This window comes from Marmota monax, unplaced genomic scaffold, assembly GCF_021218885.2.
Source record: "Marmota monax isolate L192 unplaced genomic scaffold, Marmota_monax_Labrador192_F-V1.1 WCK01_AAM20220418_F8-fsc00016, whole genome shotgun sequence".
NCBI classification, from domain to species: Eukaryota; Metazoa; Chordata; class Mammalia; order Rodentia; family Sciuridae; genus Marmota; species Marmota monax.
The window spans coordinates 6,607,222-6,624,706 of record NW_026695209.1 but is presented as its reverse complement, the minus strand read 5'-3'; positions in this window follow the sequence as shown (position 1 = coordinate 6,624,706).

The window sequence follows — 17,485 nt, the reverse complement described above, 5'->3', positions numbered from 1 at the left end:
CATTCCCCACATCATGTCAATTTAGATGGAACTCCCTAGAATGTGGTTATATTTGTAAATAGAGACTTTGTAGATGTCATCAGTTAAGGATCAAAATAAGGTGATATTGGCCTATGATAGGCTCCAAATTCAACGAAATGTTATTTATGGAAAGAGGAGATGATACAGAGGCAGACAGAGAGGGAGGCCACAATAATAAACATTGAGAAAAAGTTTGAAATTATTAACTACAAGCAAAGAATACCTGGGAATGCCTGAATCAGTAAATGACTAGTAAAGACTCCTCCCTAGAGCTTTTAGAAGGAAATTTCTGTTTTGCTGAAATTTTGATTTCAAATTTCTGGTCTTCAGAACTGTGAGAGAATAAGATTATGTTGGGTGAAACTACAAAGCTTTTGACAGTTTTAAATAGCAGTCCTAGGACAGTAATACATGAATGATCTGATGTTACTGATACCAGGGGACTGTAGAGTATCCTTATCAACTTGGACTCTCCCAAATATTCTGCAGCTGGCAGGTATGTAAACCAAATGTTTTGCCCTCCAATTCTTAATGTCCCCATAATTTTTATCCTTCAATGCTGAAATATGTATTTAGGCATGGAATTATTTGGTCATATGGTAACTTCATCCTTGGTACTCTGAGAAGCTACCCAAATTGTCTCCAAACTGGCTTCAACATTTTATTTTCCCAGTGACATATGGAGACTTCCTTTGTACTATTGCCTGTTATTTTATGATAGGTTCTAGTGTTGGGGAAGTAGCACCTCCTTGTTTTCTTCTGCAATTTCACAATGGAGAGTAATGCAACTGAATATCCTGTCTCAATTATTTTCTTTTTTATTTTTTCAAGAACAACAACATACACCTTAAATAATCACATTATTGGTAGTATTCAAGTAACTTTATTTCTTTAAATTATGGAAATTTGTTTTATATAGCTAAATTTCTTCTTCTCTTTTTTTCTGCTATTATTCTCACATGAATTACATCTATGTATGCTTTAAAACAACCAATGCATTATTTTAATTTTAATACAATCTTATTACTTACAACAATTTTAGGGAAAAGAGATTAAATGTATTTCTGTGGACTTTCATATTTATTTACATATTTACCTTCATGGTGATCCATGTAATTATTTAGACTTCTAATTTCACTCCATTATGATGACCCTTGTTTCAGTTAACAATAAAAATTTCCATTTTTTCTATCTGGAAGTGTATTCATTCAATGATTTTGAGTTCCATTATAACTTTATATTCCCTTAGTTTTACTGAGATACAATTGACACGTATTGTATATATTTGCTATATCTAATATGATGTTTTGATTATTATCAAAATCAAGCTAATTGATTTTGTTTATGTTTATCACCTTCCATGTCATTTTTATGGTAAATGTCACTTAAGAACACTTAAGATCTAGATCCAATTTCTGAACAAACTTTAAATATGAAATATAGCATTATTAACTATATCTTGAATGTATATCTGATCTTCAGAATTTATGAATAAATTATTTGATCAATATCTTTAATCAATATATGCTAATTTCTTCCACCCCAAAGCACCTGGAAACCATCATTCTACTCTCTTTTCTATGAATGCAACTATCCTAGTTACCATGTTTAAGTGAGAGCTGATAATATTTGTCTTATTTTGCCTGGTTTTCATTACTTAACATGATAATTGTGTCCATGTTGTGGTAATTGAAAGGATTTCTTCTTTTTTTTTAACACTGCATAATATTTCTGTGTCTCACATTTTGTTTATCTGTCCTTCCATTGAGGGACACAAAAATTATCTTGGATATTGTGAATAATGTAGCAAAAACATGGGATACAGATATAATTTTTTGATCCTGCTTTTATATATTCATATACCTTTGCATATATACATAGAGGTGGGGTTACTGGATTATATTAATTCATATTTATTATGTTGAATGTTCCTCACAAAGTTTTCCATGATTTCTGTCCTCATTCACATGCTCACAAATAGAGTACAAAGTTTCCCCTTGTTCACATCCTTAAGGACACTTGTTATATTTTATCATTTGAAGTGACTATTCTACCAGGTACAATTTATATCTCATTGTGATTTAAATTTTCATTTATTTGATGATTATGAATGTTGAGCACTATTTAATACGTCTATCTCCCATTTGAATACTTTATTTTGATAAGTGTTTATTCAGGTCCTTTATCCATATTATTTTTTTAGGTTGTTTCCCTGCTATGGAGTTCCTTATATATTTTGGGTATGCATCCTTATCAGATTTATGACTCATGAATATGTGGTCTTATTCCATAGTTTCTCTCTTCACTCTGTTGATGGTTTCTTTTGTTTTTTAGAAGCTTGAGTTGGTTGAAATCAGATCTCTCTATCTTTCATTTGTTATCAGTGCTTTTAGATTTCTAATTTCACTCCATTTGATCTGATGGGAATGCAAAATATTATCTACCTTTTTATTTGCTAAGACTAGTTTGTGTCCGAAAATAGGGTCTATTTTAGAAATTATTCTATGTTCAGCTGAAAACAAAGTGAATTTAGCTGTTGCTGTTGACAGATGGAATGTACTATAGATATCCCATAGCTTCATTAGATTAATAATATTGTTTTTAGTTCTGAAGAGTTTTTACTTTGTTTATGTTTGAATGGCCTATACATTGGCGAAAGATGTGTATTAAAATCAGCCAGTATTATCTTATTGAGGTTTATTTGATTCTTTATATTGTATAGGGTTTGTTTCAAGTATATAGGTGTACCAATGTTAGGGGTATAAGCATTTACAAGCAGTATGTCTTATTTTTTTGTTGTTTTTTTTTAGAGAGAGGGGAGAGACAGAAGGGCGGGGGGGGAGAGGGAGAGAGAGAGAGAGAGAGAGAGAATTTTAATATTTATTTTTTTAGTTATTGGCGGACACAACATCTTTGTTTGTATGTGGTGCTGAGGATCGAACCTGGGTCACACGGATGCCAGGGGAGTGCGCTACCGCTTGAGCTACATCCCCAGCCCTATGTCTTATTTTTTAATGATTCCCTTAACCAGTTTACAGGTACTAAGTTTGTCTCTCCTGATAAATTTTAGTTTGAAGTCTAATTTTTCAGATATGAGCATAGTCACTCCTACTTGCTTTTATCTCTATTTTCATAGCATATCTTTTTTCATCCTTTCAATATCAGTCTGTGAATATCTTTGCCTGTAAAGTGAGTCTGTTATAATCTCTTGTAAACAGTATGATTGGGTCTTGTGTTTTGCTCCACTTTCTGTCAATATGTCTTTTGAATGGAGAATTATTATAGAGAGATGATTTTTCTTTCCTGTCATTTAGCTTTATTTCTGATGCTTTATGGAGACTTTATTCTCCTTTAATTGATTACCCTTCTACTGAGATTTATCCACATGCTTACTTTGATATTTATTTTTTATTTATTTTGCATAAAACATCTCATTAAGTATGTTTTACAGTACTGGGTGATTTTTTTTTCTTGTTCTGCTATATTAATTATCGTTTGGAATCAATTTACTGAATTTTTAACTTTAGGTTTTTGCTTTTTGACTCAAAAATTTCTATTTTTGTCCTTTTAGATAACTTTTTTGTATTTATTTATACTGTCTATTTTTGAGTCACCATAGTCACATTAATTATTTAAACATGGTTTTCTTCAAATGTATGTTAAATTTATTTTGATTACTGAATGATTATTACTGAACATATTGTATTTATTATATGAAACTATATATAATATATAATTACTATTATTCTATATATGATTCTTCAAAATTTTAATCAGAACAGGCCAATATCTATGTCTCTTTAAAGACACTTTTTATTAACATTTTTTTCTGAGTATTGTTCATATTTTTGTTGCTTTCCATCTATAATATTTCTATCTATTCTGTTGTTGTGGTTATTAAAACTACTCTTTTAAAAAACTATTTTTTTCAAATCTGGATATTATTTTTCACACCTGAGTTTTTTGCTTTTTATTTTTATTTTTGATGTTATATTTTATTTATGTTTATTCTAACTAATTTTATTTTATCAATTTAATAATTTTACTCATGGTATATGTTTTTTGATATATCTTCTTAGGGTATGATGAAGATAATGGTTGTAAAATCTTTTTAACTGTTATTCCTGAGTTTATATGGTATACTACTTAATTAATGATTATTCAAAAGTTGTGCTCAAATACCTCAAGATGATAACTTTTTTCCCCTCTAATAATAGTCTATGTTTGAGTTGTATAGAAGTTTCAGATTCTGTTCCTTTCTGAGCCACACCCCGCCTTTCTTTTTTTCTTTTTTTTTTCCAGAACTGTCTCATATTTTCTGTACATGGCCCCAGTCACATGGGACTTAACTGATTAAATACATTATCCAGTTTCTCCTGTGTCTTAATGATTTTTCAATCAGACACAGATGTCTGTCAAATAGAAAAGCATTTTATTGTTGTCATGTCTTCCAGATCTTTCCAATAAATAACTACCTACCAAGATATTAGCTTGCTCCATTCAATACCACAATCTCAGATTCTCTGAGTCTCTTCCTATTTCCATTACTTACCATGGAACTGCTACTATTACTAATATTTCCTCCGCATACAGAGTGTTTTGCACTCTGTTCTTACTGAGTGACATCCCTCATTAATAATGCTGCTGGTTTTCACATCCAGCCTATCATAAGTAGACTATAATCCACAGAATGGGGAAGAAATGGGACTGAATTTAGGCAACAACATGCCAGAAGGTGATTGCGCTTATCTAAAATTCAGAACTTTCTCAATAATAATAAATTTCCAAGTTGTTACATATCTTTGGTTTCCATGTAAATTCAATATTTGTTTTGGGCTTGTCAGATTTTTATGTTTTTTTTTTTTTTTACTTGAATTTATTTTATTTTTTTTTTAAATTTTTTCCCATGGGTACCTAGCTCTGAGTCCCCCCTTTTTTATTATTATTGGTTGTTCAAAACATTACAAAGCTCTTGACATATCATATTTCATACATTTGATTCAAGTGGGTTATGAACTCCCATTTTTACCCCGTATACAGATTGCAGAATCACATCGGTTACACATCCACGTTTTTACATATTGCCATACTAGTGACTGCTGTATTCTGCTACCTTTCCTATCCTCTACTATCCCCCCTCCCCTCCCCTCCCATCTTCTCTCTCTACCCCATCTACTGTAATTCATTTCTGTACCTTGTTTTTTTTTTCCCTTTCCCCTCACATCCTCTTGTATGTAATTTTGTATAACAATGAGGGTCTCCTTCCATTTCCATGCAATTTCCCTTCTCTCTCCCTTTCCCTCCCACCTCTCCTCCCTGTTTAATGTTAATCTTTTTCTCATGCTCTTCCTCCCTGCTCTGTTCTTAGTTGCTCTCATTATATCAAAGAAGACATTTGGCATTTGTTTTTTTTAGGGATTGGCTAGCTTCACTTAGCATAATCTGCTCTAATGCCATCCATTTCCCTGCAAATGCCATGATTTTGTCATGTTTTAGTGCTGAGTAAATACTCCATTGTGTATAAATGCCACATTTCTTTTTATCCATTCATCTATTGGAGGGCATCTGGGTTAGTTCCACAGTCTAGCTATTGTGAATTGTGCTGCTATGAACATCGATGTAGCAGTATCCCTATAGTATGTTCTTTTAAGGTCTTCAGGGAATAGTCCGAGAAGGGCAATAGCTGGGTCAAATGGTGGTTCCATTCCCAGCTTTCCCAGGAATCTCCATACTGCTTTCCAAATTGGCCGCACCAATTTGCAGTCCCAGCAGCAATGTACAAGTGTACCCTTTTCTCCACATCCTCACCAGCACTTGTTGTTGTTTGACTTCATAATGACTGCCAATCTTACTGGAGTGAGATCATATCTTAGGGTGGTTTTGATATGCATTTCTCTGACTGCTAGAGATGGTGGGGGGAGTGCTGCAGGAAATATCAAAATCCACACTCTGCCACTTTGTACTATATTTTTCAATCCAAAAGATTTTGGAATAAAAATTCTTGGTTATTTTTGTTTAAATCAATAATAAAATAATTTTGTTTATTCTTTCATATTTATTCTTAAAATGACAGTGTTTGAAAAGAAACATTTATTGGACCTAGGTGGTAAATAGTGATGGATATTTATCCAAGAATTCTGAGAGTTATTAAACGTTTTGGAATAAAATGAATTAATTCTGCAGTTAAAAATCTATATATGAATAGTACTATTGTCAACATTGCCACAATTTATAAATGATTTTAAGCATTTTATCAAAGTAGTAAATTTTTGTTTATTCTGGTGATGGTTAACTCTTTTCTCTGATTGAAGTATTTGATTAAAAATGGGGTATTAATTCTGGATTGCTATGCAAAATGTGTCATTTTTCTGGATACAAGACTTCCATGCTAAGTATATAGATAGTTAGCTATGTTGAAGAACTACACCAGAAAGCCTTCTTCAAATGAAAAAGGTTGTTTGATGGTGCATGTGTTAGAGAAAGAAATGAGCCCAGTCAAAAAAAATGCCAATCTCTTTTGAAAAACACAGTGAGTTATTTTAGTGATGCTTATTGTGCAAAAATGCTTAGTAACATGAATACTTAGTAGTGCATTCTTTCAAATGTATTGTGCTATTAAATGTGACAGATTTGAATCATAATTTCTACATATGATTAAAAAGCAGCTGTTGTATTTATTTTCCTACAAAAATTCCTCTTATAAATATACAACATTTATTTAAAATCTGGCATAATCATTCAGAAAAAAACTCATTTCAATATTATTTTTCATTTTATGATTGCAGGTAATCAGATTGGTCACTTCTCAGTACTTTGTGAATGTAAGTTTCAAAAAGCCATATGTCAATAATATGCAGCAAATGTATGTAAGAGTCTTAGGATAAGTATATTGGTACTAAGATGCAAACATCTCAAGGATCTCTGTTAAAAAAAATCACAATATAAACTAACAATATGTGAATTTAAAAAACAGACTAACATGATTACAAAAAAATTTTATTTTAAAAATATAGACAAAGGTGTATAAGAGTTAGATAGCAGATTGTCTTCGTTCCTTTGGGAATCATAATTTATAGGTGGAAACTTCATAGTGTTAAAGAATACCTTCCACATAGATAGCCACAAAAGGAAAGCACAACTGGTTAAATAACATGACAACAGGCATACACAATCATGGGAATATTGACTATTTAAAATAATAGCATCATTTACATATACAGCTTAGATTTTAAATCCCAAATAAGCATGGGATAAAACTGTTTGATGCAATAAAATATGCTCAGTAAATAGGACTAGGAAAAGTAAAAAGGGAGAAGATTTCAGAAATAGGCAAATATCCTGAAAATGTAGGAATGTGTAAGCCAGAGTAAATTAAAGAAGTACCTAGAAAACAGTTTATTCTTATATAATTTCCAATTTCAGGAGATTTTTAAAATCTTAGACATTGATGGAAAGACACGAAAAGTAGAGTTTAGGAGAGCAAGCAGAAGGTCACTATAGAACAAATAAAAAAAAAATATTGCCTAGAAGTAGTCATTGAAGTATTAAAGAAAAAAAGTTCACTTTTGCATATTATTTTGAAGTAGAGCAGACAGAACTTTTTGATTGGTAGAATACTGGGATTTATACCATTATATGAGGGAAAGAAAGGTACTCAGTCTGACACCTAGGTTTTTTTTTTTTTTTTTTAAGCCCAAAGTTTACCTGGTGGTGTCAACTATAGAATCAGAACTGCTGCTATTGGCATATCAATTTTGAGATTCTTTTTGTTTGAAATTAAAACTGAATTATTAGATGTTGGCTTTGATATTTAAGTCAAGTTCAAACAGGAGATATGGACTAAGTAAAATAATGTGTACATCATAAGGTTATATGGAATTTAAAGACATTTTGGAACTTGAGGTCTAGTGGGAGTGAATGCTTTTAGACAACACAATGTGGGACTAATTCTTGATACAATGTAACACCCACAGATTGGTTGAAATATGTATGACATATTGAATTTGCATTATTTTACTAACACCAGTGTTATGGTTTGTATGAGAGTTGTCACCCAAAAGCTCATGTGTTAGACAATGAAATAAGATACAGAAGACAAATGATTGGATCATGAGAGCCTTAACCCAATCAGTGAATTAACCTGATGGGATTAACTGGGCGATAACTGAAGGCAGATAGGTCAAGTTCAAACAAGTTCTCCTGTTTGAACTTGACTTAAATATCAAAGCCAACATCTAATAATTCAGTTTAAATTTCAAACAAAAAGAATCTCAAAATTGATATGCCAATAGCAGCAGTTCTGAGTCTATAATTGATACCACCAGTCATTGGGGTCATGCCTTTGGGACATATATTTTGTATCTGGTGAGTGCAGTTTCTCCATCTTTTCCTGATCATATGTGAGTTGCTTCCCTCCACCACACTCTTCCACCATGGTATTCTGCCTTATCTAGAGCCATCCTTCTGTGGACTGAGACCTGTGAAACCACGAATTACTCAAATATACTTTTCTTCCTCTACAATTGTGCTTGTCAGGACTTTTAGTCACAGCAGTGCAAAGTAACACCAGCAAAGGACAGAATAATCATTTAAGTGAGATGGCCATCTCCTTCTTTAGATACTCAGGTAAGATAATAAACTCTTACTTCTCAGCTGAGAAGATCAGACAGAAAATGCCAGCATACATGTTGCTCCTAATCAATGATTTCAATCATCCTTGCTCATCACATCTACCACTATGTAAATGGACTATCTCATTTCCTGCTTGTTTTTTATACACAAATCTTTTTTTTTAGTTCATTTCATTTACTTTATGAAATTTAGTTCTTTGCACCATAAACTAAGGTGTTACTGTTTTTATTTCAGCAGAAATTGTATACATATATTTCTCTTTCAGACATTTTATCCTGATTCTTCCATTGTGGGCTTTCTTTAGCCTCTTGGACTTTCAGTGCAAAAGGGGGTATTACTGACTGTGTTCTTATCCTCCCAGTGTTTATTTCACATCATTGATCTATGATATCTTTACTTGTAAACATTTGAACTCAAAACCTTGTATGAATTTTGTTCATCCTTTTCCATTATCCTCTGGTGAGATCTTGTCAAGTGTTACATATCAAGATGTAGAATCTTTTTCTTCACAATGACCTTGACATTCAACTGCAGTATTTTAGTATATACATTGAGAACTATTTTGAGTCTTTGATTTTAAAGTTCCTCAAACTCCTTAAAAGTATACAATTTAGCTTTCTTTTAGATTACTATGACCTTAATTACTACATGGAGCAGAATTTTAAGTGGTATTCCTCCTTTCCAACAGTATTAATACTATATCTCTTATTCCAATTCCCACCCATATACTAAGCTTGCTTTTGTTTTCAAACTAGTTTGCTAATTAGATTATCTGAATTTTCTAATATTTTTTAGTCAATTCAAGTATTGCATTTTTAAATTCCAAATTTAATTGTCATTAAAAAATAAATGCAAAGAAAGGGCAAGAAAGTGAAAAAAAAAAAACTCTATGGAGAAGAAATGTTATAATATACAATACCTGTATTTTCTAGGGAGAAATCCCTGCCCCAAGGAACCCGATATTTGGTTTAAGTCATTCTCTCTCCCTATTGTAGTAATACTTCAAAAAGTTAATAGAAGAGATCCTCAAAGGAATAAGTCCAAGGAACTTATGTTATAAAATCGAAAAAATTGTATATTTTATCCTCTATACATAAAACATCAAAATATAGGTTTTTCCAGGGATAACCTGGAGCTGTCTGGTGATTCTGGCTTCTCCAACAGGGATACATAAATATGCCACATGTACAAAGTAGAATGCCAAGGGGACACTTGGAGGTTCCTTTTATCTAGTTTTAGTTTATTGCAGACACCATATGTTCTAAGGCTTAGGTCTATTTTGATCAATTATGTCACTTCCACTTCTTATCAGCTAAAGGTAAATTATAATAGTGCTTGTCATATCTCTATTGCAGTAGTATATCCAGGATCACACTGCTATGGTTTTGAGGTACCATAGGATCTCTTCCCTTTTGGTTATTTAACTAAAAATATAGAGCTAAACATTTAATGGAATGGAATGGGACGTATGGCAATGTTTTGTATTGAAAGTCTTGTAACTCCTAAAATGTTGTAACTCCTAAAATTTTCTCATGGTATTTTGGAAAGAGGAAGAAGGCCTCAGGCTGAAGAATGCCCTTCTTCTCTGCAGGTCCACTTTACCTAAGTAGCTAAGTATGAGGAGATGTAAGCTTGGCCTTGCCTTTCATTTCTGGTTTCTTCCCATACAGCAGCCAGTGTGCCACCATGAGAACTGCACTCAATTTGGATGTTCCTCTGTTAGTAGAAGAGGAAAATGTAGTTCTTTCAATGTGGAAAGAAGGTGAATGCCTTATCCACTAAAATATCAAGCAAAAATATGATTAATAGAGGTATCCCATTCCATGATATAGGTGAAATCATATAGAGTTTTTACAAACTGGAATTTACTAAAAATATTAATAGTTTTTATTCTTTCTTGATGATTTTATATGACAGAAAGAAGACATTATATGTACCACTTAAAATGAATGATATGGAATATCTTAAAAAATAGACAAAGTCATGCATATACATTTTTATATACATATAAAAACACAAATTAAAAATGATATGTGCTTAATTGACCAGTTTAAATAATCACTTTCCCCTAAATATATTGACAACATTTGATACATTAAAGTCTGAGTCTTCTGAGTCTTATATTTTCATTTTTAAAATCAGAGGATTGTATTTGATGAAATTTGCATATCAGTTTATTTCTTTTCCCCTTGAAATCTTAAACCTTGCAGCTGTTTCAGTAGCTGGAATATCTCAGAATACCCTGCAATCACAACTGATGTTTAATTAAGTGGAAGATATCATACTACATTTCTTCTTTCCTCTCTTTTCACAGTGGCAAAGTTTTCTAAACACTATGGATATTTTCAAAAAGAAATTATTAGTAGGAAAACTGCAAAAAATGAAAAAAAAAGAGAAAGGTGAGGAAGAAATTCAAACCACTTATCGGGTTGATGGTAAGAAAAATATTAAGCTTTTATTTTTGTAGCAATGGCTGAAAGTTTCTTTTTCTGGTACTCAATAAAACTTTGGGAATAACTAAATTAATATCTAATTATAGTTAATTTGCAGAAATCGCTTAGTTATTACCCATCTCATGTTATTACTTATTTCTTCTAGCCTAAAAATCAACTAAATTTCAGCAGATGATTGCAGATGTGGAATACAAGGAAGTCTAGGTTATTCTAGTGTTGGGCATTCAACATATTAAACAAACAAAATCATCCGGAAAAACTGTTGTTCAAACATTTAATTTCTGTGTTATCCATTCAGTATAATTAACAAATGAAATCTTCCAGAAAACTTTATTCTATGTAATTGGTCAAATCACTTGATATTTTTTATACAATATATGGGTAATAAATTACATCAAACTGTTATAAATATGTTTAATAGATTTTTAATTCCTTGTCATTTCCATGCAAATGTTCCAAAAATGTTTCCTATTTATTTATTCTCATAAAATACAATGAACTTAGTCAGATAACAAATATTGAGTGCAAGTGAAATTTCAGGCATTTTGTAGGTACTTAAGACATATAAAAGCTTAGAATTATTATGGATTTCAGTAGTGAAAAGAAGAAATAGAAAAAAGGAAACAACAACAAAAAATATGTTCAATTTAAGAACCTCAAATGTTATGGTTTGGGTATGAAGCGTCTTCCAAAAGCTTATGTGTGAGAAAATGCAAGAAGGTTTAGAGGAGAAATTATTGGGTTGTGAGAGCTTTAGCCCAATTAGTGAATTAATCTTTTGATGGGATTAGCTGAATGGTAACTGAAGGTGGGTAGCCTGTGGCTGGAAGAGGTAGGTCATTGTGGGCATGCCTTTGGAGTATATATTTGGTGAGCTGAGTTTTGTCTCTTTCTGCTTTCTGGTCATCATGTGAGCCCCTTCTGTCAGCTACACTCTTCTGCCATGATGATCTGCCTGACCTTGATTCCCAAGGAATGGAACCTGTTCTCTATGAATTGAGACCTCTGAAATGGTGAGCCCTTAAATAAACTTTTCCACCTCTGCAATTGTTCTTGTCAGGTTTCTTAGTCACAACAGTAAAAAAATTGACTGTAACATCTAATTATAGCTTTGATAATGACTAGTCCAAAAATGCCTGAATCCATTTTAACTTTCTATTGAAATTATTTTTAAGTAAATGTGTAGAATAAGTAGTTGTCAGAAAAATGAAATATTTTTACAAAAATAAAATCATATTGACACACCCATTTTTGTAGTACAGTGTAACTGTCCTTGAATAAATTTATAGAGCATATAAGATAATAGCTAAATTAACTAAAGAATGCTATTATATTTTTGTTTAGAAATTTTATCTTCTTTTTTATGGTATTGGTGATCTGACCTCAGATTTTTATTAATGTTACCTTCTTTTTAAATTAATCACAATTAAAAATATAGCACTTGTTTAAATCTAGTCTATTAATAAAAATACTTGTTTTTTATTTAAGTACATTTGCTCAGAGCATTATTTTTTTCTAATATTTTTACTGACTGATTAGTTAAGTCAAATGACAGAATTATGTCATTACCTGACATTATAATGTCATATCCTGAATCCTCTAAGGAATATATTGAGTATATAATCACCAAGAAATATTATTTCTTTCCCATCTGGAACATTGCATTTTGCATGTCAAATAAAGAGGCAGAAGAAAATTATACAATGAGATTAGAGTTCTCATTTAGTAAAGGACCACTTTGGTTTATTCTAGTTCCCAGTCATATCAGTTATCCAGTTTCTTTAGTAAAGAACAACAGCTAAATCTCACTTGCATTGTTTCTGCAATTTACTGTTATTTTTTTCATGAATTGAATGGACTTCTAACAGAAACAGCAACAGAAAATTAAACAGCATTTAATCACATTTTGATACATAATTTATCAGCAAAGGGTAGAATAAAGTGTGTTTACTAGGATGAGGTCCTACAAAAAGAACTTATTGAATTACATGATAGATGTGCACTTATTGTCTGGCATTCTTTAGGACAAGGGTCCTTGGTCAATGAAGGGATCTACTACTTGAAAATTTATCTAGTGGACCAGCAATCAAACCAGACTATATCATAACACACAGCAATTTTTACAACTTCCAAGATTTCCTGTAAAGGAAAATAGTTTTCTTATCTCTCATATGAACTCCCTGCAGAACATTAATATTTAATTTTTAATATTTCATAAGATGCTATCTTAAATTCCTGTTTAAACTAGATTTTTAAAATGTCTCACTGAATATTGCATTTTAATAAATGGTGAAGGCACTGTTTGAACTAATAGGCTCTGTTTTTCTTCTTAAAATTTTCTGCTTGTTTCTGCTTTTCTCATTTTGTATTAATTGATCATAAAATTCATTAATGACTTTTAATAGCTTTAAAGGTCATGTTGAAATTCTAAAATGCTGTTTATTGCAAATGATGACATGACATCTTCATAACTCTCTTAACTCTCATTTAATTCCCTCTTCATGTATCACTCATTTCAAAGAAATAAGTCGAGTTTACCTGAAAGTAAAAAGTCACTTACATTTCTCTGGTATCTTCTGCCATAAGTAAATACTGATAACATCCCTGATAGATATCCTGCATCAATTAAAAATCATTTTTTATTCAAGCCATGTATAATGCAATATAAATAGATATAGATATGTATATTATAAAGAACACTATCTTTCTTTATACATGAATTGAATACATATAAGGATACACAAATGGAATAAATTTAATATATTGGTTTCCTATTGTTTTGTAATAAATTATCACCAAAAAAAGAATGGTAAATAGCATTTTGTATGTTATAGCTCTAGAGGTCAGAAATCCTACCATCAAGCTGTTGGGAAGTCTAACTTCCTTCTAGACGCTCATGTGAAGAATCTGACTAACTTTTTTTCTACCTTCTCAAAAAAAAAAAAAAAAAAAAAAACTGCCTGCATTCCTCAACTGAGGTTTCGTCCCCATGTTAAAACAGGCAGAATAGCATCTTCAAACTTCCGCCTGACATTCAGTTCACTGTTTCACTGTTATAGGGACATTTGAGTTTACACTGGACCCACTGGAATGTGATAGGTTGTGCACAGATGTAAGTGCAGTACTATGTGGATTCTGATTTCTAAGATGAATGTAGCAGAGAAGATAAAATACACATATAAATGTTTACAACACACACACACACATACACACATACACACACACACACAGGCTACCATAGAAGAATAAAGATAAACTATTACAGAATTTCTAAGAATATGTAAAAATATTTCCAATGAGGCAAAAATCATGACTATATTCATAAATTCATACTACAGTTGAAGGATAGACAGACTTGTGATTTACCAAAGTAGAGCAGTTACTAAATCAGATAAAAGAATAATTTCCCACAATTTTGCCAAGATCATGAATGTATTAAAGTTCTGATCATTTTGGAAGTCTGCTTTGGTTTGGAAGTATGTTGCAGAGTGATTAGGTCTTATATTCCCTTTTTATAAATAAATAGATATGTAGGAATGACTTCTCTTTGATACCATGTATATCATATATTCTGGATAATAGTGCCCTTCCAGTAGAGGAAATTGAAAAACTTTTCTCCCATTCTGTAGGTTCGCTTCTCATGCCCTTGTTTCCTTTTCTGTGCAGAAGCTTTTTTATTTGATGCCATACCACTTATTGATTCTTGGTTTTATTTCTTGAGAGTTAGGGGTCTTATTATGGAAATTGATACCTGAACCAGTATTTTGGAATGTTGACCCCATGTTGACTCCCAGCATTTGAGGTATTTCTGATATAATTACTAAGTCTTCAATCCACTTTGATTTGATTCTTCTTTCTCTTGTTTATTTTTATTTTATTTTTTACAGAGTGGTAGGGATCTGGTTTCACTATTCTTCATATGGATATCTAGTCTTCCAGCCTCATTTGTAAAACAAAATATCTTTTCTCCAGTGTATGTTTTTGGCACAGTTGTCAGGATCAGATAACTGTGTCTGTTTGCTTGTCTCTGTCTTGTGTTCTATTAATCTTCTCACCTGTTTTTATGCCAATTACATGTGTTGATATAGCTGTTATGATTTAGAAATTCAGTGTCCTCTAAAAGCTCCTGTGTAAGACAATGCAAGAAAAATTAGAGGTGAAATAATTGGGTTAGGAGAGCTTAACCTAATCAGTGCATTAATCTTCTGACCAAAAGGAACTTAGATGATACCTTTAGGAAGGTAGTTTGTGGCTGGAAGAGGTAGGTTTTTGTTTTGTCCCTTTGGGGTATATATTTTTCCTTGTCTAGAGGAAAAGTCTCCCTCTCTCTGCTTTCTGGTGCCATGATTACAAGCATGCACCACCATGCTGGCTAACATCAATTTTTAAGAGTCTGTGTTTGTGAGCTAATCTTATTGTCTGTGTGCTGGAGAAAGCTTGAAGTAAAGATTTGCAAGACCATCTATGAGAGCTTACACTCTGGACAACACTAGAGTAGTTGATTACCAGGAAGAAATGCATAGATATTAAACAAATGTTAAATTGCAAAGTTTTGACATAATGTCTCTTAAAACAGTAATTTTAAAAGTGAGGAATAATACACATGGACTTTATACTAGCAAGTGTCAGGAGAGCTCTGTTACATTATTTGTATGTTCTAGATTCTTTGTGAATTTTCACTGGTTTTCACCTGGGTAGTTTCTGTTCCTGAGTAGTACCTCTTTATTTAATGTCCCCCATGGCCCTTTTTTATTTTTATTTTTTATTTTTTTTTGATGCTGGGGATTGAGCCCAGGGTCTCACACATGCTAGACGAGTGCTTTATAACAGAGTTATATCTTCAGCCTAGTCTCATTAGTTTTTAACTGGATCCCTTAGATTACCTATAATGATCTAATAGTCGCAAGGGCCCTGGCCCTGAGGGTCTAACAAACTCATTCTGTTATCCTTTCCTAATTAAGAGAAAGTAATTTCAAGAAGTTCAATTAAACCTATCATGGGGACTTTCTGTGATCTATTTACATGAATTTAATTCTTTCCTTGCTTTTTGCAGTAGAACCCTTATAATGAATGATATCCAAGATAGTTCCTCTTATTGAAAGCCCTATTGATTTCAGTTTCCAAATATTTTGTTAACAGTCAATTTCATCTGTGATGTCCAGGCTATGATTAGCACAGCCTAGACCCAGTAGGCAAATATTGTGGCCTAGTAAAAAGTGGTGATTTAAAAAAAAATATGGTCCTATTAGGTGAGGCAACATTGCTTGTCATGACTTATGAAATACACTAGTGCTTTAACTACCTCTAATATATGAGGGAAAAGAACATCATAAGGTACATAATAGGTTAAAAGGTAGAGAGGGACTATCATCTGCTCTTCAGAGAAATTAACATATCAATTTTATGCAAATATGCCTTCTCTCTTCCTATTTTGTGTGCTGTCTCACAAAAAGATTTTAGGACTAATTGTTGTATCTGCCACTTACTAAATCTGTTTTCTAAATTACAAATTCAGCCTTCACTGCGGGTGTACTGCCAGCCACTTCTTTCACAAAAGATCTTTGTACTAATTGTTTTATCTGCTGCTTGCTAAATCTGTTTGCTAAATTATACCCTTCATTGAAATAACACCAAAACCTACTCAGGAAGCAATTAGTAGGTATTGACATTTTTTTTTAAAGCAGAGCTTATATGCTTTAGATTGTGTGGGAGGGCCTGAAAGATAGATGTACAAATAATGTATCATTCAAGAAACTACAAGGCTTTTAGGAGGACATAATGTTATTTCACAAATGCATTTTCAATGATATTTGCTAAAAGTAGGTCTCTTGATACTCAGTGGGCCTAAATCTATGTAAGCACCATGTAAGACATCTTCTGTGCTGTTATTAAAAACAACTCTTTCACATAATCTCTTCTGAATTTAAAATATGAGGTTCTGCCTTTATTTTGAAGTAATCATATACTTAGTTCTCTAAATGTCTGAGTACATTGCAGTATTTTGTCAGGAACAGATATACTAAGAAATACCCATGGGAGAGTTGTAAAAGTCATAAAAATGAAGCATAAAAATAATCTTTTATAATAATTATTATATATTAGTATGTTTAAATTTCAACTCTTAACATGATATTATTTTTCACTCTTTATGAAATCATTCATTCTTGATATTTTTAAAATATGAGGAAAACAGTGTGTACCAACAATTGGTAAGTGAATGTCAAGTAAATTATCTGTAGGAGGAAAGTGAGACTTTCATTGATTCCACAAGTCAGGGTCAAGGTTCTAAATTAACCACATGATTTATTCTACTTTGTGCATATTTCTCAAATGTTTCACATGAAGGCACACAGAGATAGTGTGGATTTTCTCAGTCCAAC